Genomic DNA, 6,738 nt, shown 5'->3' on the forward strand with positions numbered 1-6,738 from the left:
GCCTCTGCCTCCCAAGTAGCTGGGACCACAGGCGCCCGCCACAACGCCCGGCTATTTTTTGGTTGCAGCCATCATTGTTGTTTTGGCGGGCCCGGGCTGGATTCAAACCCGCCACCTTGGGTGTATGTGGCTGGCGCCTTAGCCACTTGAGCCACAGGTGCCGAGCCTACTTTTTCTTTAATCTAGTCTTGCTTTGTAAGGGGAGATAGATCAGAAGCGTATTTGAGATAATGTAATGTCGGAGGACCAGCTATATATCTAGGAAAGAAAGGTTTGGTCTGTTAGTATCTATTGCTACACTAACGCAAAGCAAGGGCAAAGCCTGGTCGGTTAGGTAAAGAATAATTTACCTTGGGCGGCATCTGTGGCTCAAAGGAATAGGGTGCCAGCTTCATAAACCAGAGGTGGTGGGTTCAAATCCGGCCTCAGCCAAAAATTGCAAAAAAAAAAAAAAAAAAAAAAAGAATTAATTTACCTTATGAGCCTGAAGGCGAACTGGGTGGTTCTTCAGTGAGGCTCACTCACTATGAGTGCTCAGAGGCAGGCAAGTCCCACTACAGAATTTGAGAAGCCCATTGCAAAGTGAAATTACAAGGCCCCTTATTCAAAAATTATTAAGAATTTCAAGAATTTCAATAAATTTTCAAATTATTAAGAATGGCAAGGTCATTTTTTGGCATATTTTTTGCCCCATGCAAGCGCTGTCATGGAGCCGGCCCTAGCTGTGGATCACGTCTTGGCTGGGTTCTTTCACATGTCTGGGCCCCAGCTAGCTGTTGGCTAGTCTTGGACAGGCTTAGCCCGGACAACTGGGGTAACCCAATAATATATCTGTCAGCAGGCTAGCCCAAGCTCGTTCTTGTGCAAAGGCAGAAGAGCAAGAACGAGCAAGCCCAAATGTGCAAGCACTTTCCAAATCTCTGTTCACGTCACATTTGTCAATATCCCACTGGGCTGCAACAAGTCATGTGGCCATCTCAGAACCAGAGCAAAGGGCACTACACCATTATCAGCACAGGCCATGGCTATAGAGGGAAGAATTGGGGTCATCTTTGCCCTGGACCTCATTTGACTACTCAAACATAATTGTATCTGAGTACCACGTTGCCCACCACTGGAGTTGATAAAGTCAGGTATGCAAGGGTGTGCGTCAAGATTTTAAGTAAGTGTTGGAAAAGTAATAAAAATTGTTAGCACAGGCTTGGTGCCTATAGCTCTGTTGTTAGGGCACCGGCCACGTGCACCAGAGCTGGGGGGTTCGAACCCCATCCGGGCCTGCTAAACAACAATGACAACAGCAACAAAAAAATAGCCAGGTGTTGTGGTGGGTGCCTGTAGTCCCAGCTACTTGGAAAGCTGAGGCAAGAGAATCACTTAAGCCCAAGAGTTTGAGGTTGCTGTGAGAGCGACTCAGCTGCAACACTACTGAGCACTCTACTGAGTGACATCATGAGACTCTGTCTCCAAAAAAAAAAAAAAAAATTGTTAGCACAATCAGTTCTCAGTCACTGAACATACATCTTTTCCATGTGTTTTGTGAAGAAATGGTTGGTGTGTATTAAAATTGCTTTTCTGTACTAAAGCAAGCTAGCTGCCCAAGGGGAAGGTACTTATGTGAATAATTGGAATGAAGGAGGTAATAAGACTTCATTAGAATGCTAATAATGCCATAACAGCCCAGAAATCATAGACCTGGTCCTTGTTTTCCATGTCGTTGTGATTTCAAGTGGTGCATCAACGCACTATGGTCAGAAGCTTGAACCTCTCATTTTAGGCCCAATGTAATAGGAGGTTCAGTGCTGAGGATAAGAGATCAGAAAACTGCCCCGTCACGCAGGAGGCTGCATCAGTTGACACTGAGGCTCCCCAACACTGATTTTGTTCATTCTGTGGAGAAAGAAATCGGTGACATATTATTTGGCATATTTAAAAAACATACACGATGCCAGAAAACATGCAGACATTCTTTCCAGAGCTGTACCCAAACAAAAAAACATTAGAAATTCATTTGTGAAGAGAAGACTGAGTAAACATTGCAAAAGGAAAAAAGAAAGAAAGAAATTTGTTTGTAACTACCTGCCAAGTGAAAACATCTAACCTTCCAGCCTTGGTACAAGATATGTTCCTTGACTTAGCTGCTCATGAAAAGTGGTCTTTGGCTCGGCGCCTGTGGCTCAAGTGGCTAAGGCACTAGCCACATACACCTAAGGTGGCAGGTTCGAATCCAGCCAGGGCCCGCCAAACAACAATGATGGCTGCAACCAAAAAAAAATAGCTGGGTGTTATGGCGGACGTCTGTAGTCCCAGCTACTTGGGAGGCAGAGGCAGGAGACTCCCTTGAGCCCAGGAGTTGGAGGTTGCTGTGATCTGTGAAGCCAGGAGGTTGCTGTGATGCCGAGCACTCTACCCAGGGGGACAGCTTGAGGCTCTGTCTCAAAAAAAAGAAAAGTGGTCTTTAAGAGGAAACGTTACCACCATTTCTAGGTACAGGTCCCATCCCAACATACAAAACCATTATCTGTTTTCACAAAAGGTGAAAACCTTTTGTCCAAAGGTTTGCTGCCTTATCTAACAGCCTGTAATTCTTAGCTAGCGCTTTCTAATTTACTAGGACAAAAATAAAGGGAATCTCTCCTTTATCCAGATATATATACAGTGAGAGACATTGAGAGATATATACTTGAATAACTGATCATAAACAATAGTATCCCTCTTGCTGATTTGATATTTTTCACTATCCTACTTTTGCTATTGTACCTCTCTGTACCCAAGTTCAGGACGTATCTTCAAATCCTTCTTGTTAATAGGACTGGTATACTATGCTCTGCAAACTCTTGCTACTTGTCATCCCCAAATTTAGGTACCATGAATATGCAAATTACAATGTATCCCTTGCTATATGAATGTGATTACTGAACTCTTACAACTCAGACTCAGGAAACAAACAGAATTGAATAAGAAGGGATACTTGAATGTTATTCATTTTTAAGTTACCAAAACTTAGTTTTAGTATTCAAAAAATCGATAACGCTTTACCTAAAATTGGCACTTAATATAATGTTGGGTTTGGAAGTTGGCACATGAAACTCAATGCTGGCAGACTTTATTTTAATCTCTCTGCAAATATTTGAGTGTCTACTGAATGCCAGTCACTGAGCTCAGACTTGGAGAGACAAGAATGAAAAGACTGCCATGGGCCCTCCTCTCATGGGTGCAGTCCTATAAGAGTGATAAATCCAAACAAATTGCCGCATGATTGAATTACAGTTCTGTGAAGTGCTAGTTGACGAATCAGTGGTGGACCTGAGATGTGGTATGGAGATGAAAAGAATCATTCTTAGAGAAAGATTGAACATCGAGATAGGAGGCAATTTAAAAAATGACTTTAGGTTCCTGGCTTAGAAGCGTGGTTATTAACAAAAATAAGGGATTAAAAAGGAGGAGCAAATTTGGAGTCTGTTGATAACTAATTAAACTTAGGACATGACGACTTTGAACTGCCTCTCAGATACATCAATGTCCAGAAGGCAGGTGTGCCTGTGTATGTATAAATGTAGAGAGATCTGAGCTTGGGATTATATGTATTTGGGGATATGGGACAGACTAGGAGCCATGAAGAGTGACTTGGCCTGTCCATTTCCCTTAAGCTCCTCCTCCAGCCGTGGTCAAGGCCACGGTCAACTGTCATTGTAGGGCAGGATTATTTTTTCAACCAGTTTCCATTTCCTAACCTCCACTTTAAAGCTGTCCACTTTGGTTTCGTCTGTATTTTTCTAGTGCCTTAAACCTGTATTTCCATTATGAAAACTTTTTTCATCTCTTTTTGGCTGACGGGGCTCCATTCACCCTACTGCTAACAGATTTTGGTTTTCACTTAAGTTTCCACTTCTCTCTCACACTCTCATCCCGTGATTGACGCCACACAAAGTTTGGGGCTGGGAGTGTGCAATCAATATGATCCAGACCTGGATCATGAAAAGCTCCTGGTTAGAGTATTTGTCTCATGAATAATCACATGGTCATAGTAGAAAAAAGATGCCATGAAATTTCTGCTGAGACTTCCGGGACAAACACAAGGGTTCTTTACCGTTTAACATGAACCTAAGAGGATATAGAGACAATATTTGCTGTAGAAATCTCGCAGCCACAAGGTATGTACGAACAAAATCAGGATGGGGATAGTGGCTTATACTTGTAATCTTTGCATTCTGGGAGGCTAACGCAGGTGGATCACTTGAGTTCAGCAGTTCAAGACCAGCCTTAACAAGAGTGAGACCCCATCTCTACTAAAAATAAAAAAAATGATAGGCTGGGTGCAGTGGCTCACGCCTGTAATCCCAGCACTTTGATAGGCAGAGGCAAGTAGATTGCCTGAGTTCATGAGTTCGAGACCAGCCTGAGTCAGAACGAGATCCCTTCTGTAAAAAATAGCCAGGTTTTGTGGCAGGCTCCTGTAGTCTGCGCTACTTGAGACGCTAAGGCAAGAGAATTGCTTAAGCCCAAGAGTTGGAGGTTTCTGTGACCTGTGAAGCCATGGCACTGTACTGAGGGTGACATAGTGAGACTCCGTCTCAAAAATAAATAAGTATATACAAATAAAAAATAACTGGGTGTGGTGGTAGGCACTGGTAGTCCCAGCTACTTGTGAGTCTGAGACAAGAAGATCACTTGAGGCTCAGTGCCCCTAGCACAGTGGTTATGGTGCCAGCCATATGCACCAAGGCTAGTGGGTTCGAATCCGGCCTGGGCCAGCTGAACAACAATGACAACTGCAACTGTAACAACAAAAAAATAGCTGAGTGTTGTATCCTGTAGTCTCAGCTGCGTGGGAGGCTGAGGCAAGAGAATTGCTTAAGCCCACGAGTTTGAGGTTGCTGTGAGCTGTGACAGCACAGCACTCTACCAAGGGCAACGTACTGAGACTGTCTCAAAAAAAAAAGATCACTTGAACCCAGGAGTTTGAGGTTGTAGTGACCTATGATGATGCCACTGCACTCTAGCCAGGTAATAAGGTGAGACCCTGTTTCAAAAAAAGATTTAAAAAAATCAATAACAAGGTAGGAAACCTGAAAAGTGAAGAAAATCTGGATCTCAGTGGTCTCATTTGAGTACTGCCTTATAACAGGGGAATTTAATGTATTAACAGTTACGGTATTTGATGGTTCCTCTTGTTAAGTTATTTTTATTTTTATTCTTTCAGTACAACAGCTCTCAGATACATATCCCTGATCCTACCCCAGAAGATTCTAATTAATTTGGTCTATAATCTGAGGCTCAGTGCCCATAGCACAGTGGTTATGGTGGCAGCCATATGCACCAAGGCTCAGGAGGCTGAGGCAAGAGAATCGCCTGTGTTCTGGGCACCAATATTTTTAAAACTGTCCAGAGTTTTTCAGTGTGCAGCCAGGTTTTGAGAATCACAGATCTAACGGTCAATACTTTTTTTTTTGTAGAGACAGAGTCTCACTTTATCGCCCTGGGTAGAGAGCTGTGCTGTCACAGCTCACAGCAACCTCCAACTCCTGGCGATTCTCTTGCCTCAGCCTCCCAAGCAGCTGGGACCACAGGCGCCCGCCACAAGGCCCAGCTACTTTCTTGTTGCAGTTCATCCGGGGCCAGGTTTGAACCCGCCACCCTCGGTATACGGGGCTGGCACCCTACTCACTGAGCCACAGGTGCCACCCAATGGTCAATTTTTTTTTCTTTTCTTTTAGAGAGAGGGTGGAATAATCATGTTCCTGGGTCCTGGGCTCAGGTGATCCTCCTGCCTCAGTCTCCTAAAGTGTTGTGATCACAGGCATGAGCCACTGTGCCTGGCCACATGGTCACTCTTGATTTGTTTTTAAAAAATATTTTGTTATAAAATATCCTATGTATAGAAATATAACACATATGGAGGTAAAAGAACATAAAGCAAGCAGCTTAATGTTTTTACGCTGAGAAATGAACCATTGCCAGCACCCAGGAGCTGCCCAGAAGACTCATCCCGACGCACCTTACATTTCCTAGCACATCTTTCTATCAGTATCTAGACTTGTTTTGCATCTATAAGCGTCACTGGAGCAAGTCAAGTCATAGCATGCTTTCAAGCCTTTTTCTGCCCTGACTTCAACATTGACATCTGATGGAATCATAGCTATAGGTTTTTATCTTTTTTCACAGTACACATATCCACATTTATATAAAACATACATTTTGCCCTTTTTTATAGACACTGTATTTCTTGTATCTATAGCTTCCTTCTTTTTTTTTTTAGACGGGGTCTGGCTCTGATGCCCTGGCCCTGGTGCAGTTGTGCTGTCATAGCTCACTGTACCCTAAAACTCTTAGGTTCAAGCGATCCTCCAGCCTCAGCTTCCAGAGTAGCTGGGACTATAGGTGCCCACCATGACTTCCAGTTAATTTTTCTATTTTTAGCAGAGACAGGGTCTCGCTCTTGCTCAGGCTGGTATAATCCCTGCTTCCTGGGATTATAAAGCTCAGGAGTTAATGTAGTACCAAACCAGGCAGTCTGTATTTTAGAGCTGGGACTCTGTATCCTTCTTCTTTTTTTTTGAGACAGAATCTTACTTGGTCACCCTCAGTAGAGTGCTGTGGCATCACAGCTCACAGCAACCTCAAACTCTTGGGCTTAAGCGATTCTCTTGCCTTAGCTTCCTGGGTAGCTAGGACTATAGGTGCCCACCACAATACCCAGCTATTTTTTTTTTTTTTGAGACAGAGCCTCAAGCTGTCCCC

Source organism: Otolemur garnettii, unplaced genomic scaffold (genome assembly GCF_000181295.1).
Source record: "Otolemur garnettii isolate 467f Iridium unplaced genomic scaffold, OtoGar3 scaffold00096, whole genome shotgun sequence".
Taxonomy (NCBI): domain Eukaryota; kingdom Metazoa; phylum Chordata; class Mammalia; order Primates; family Galagidae; genus Otolemur; species Otolemur garnettii.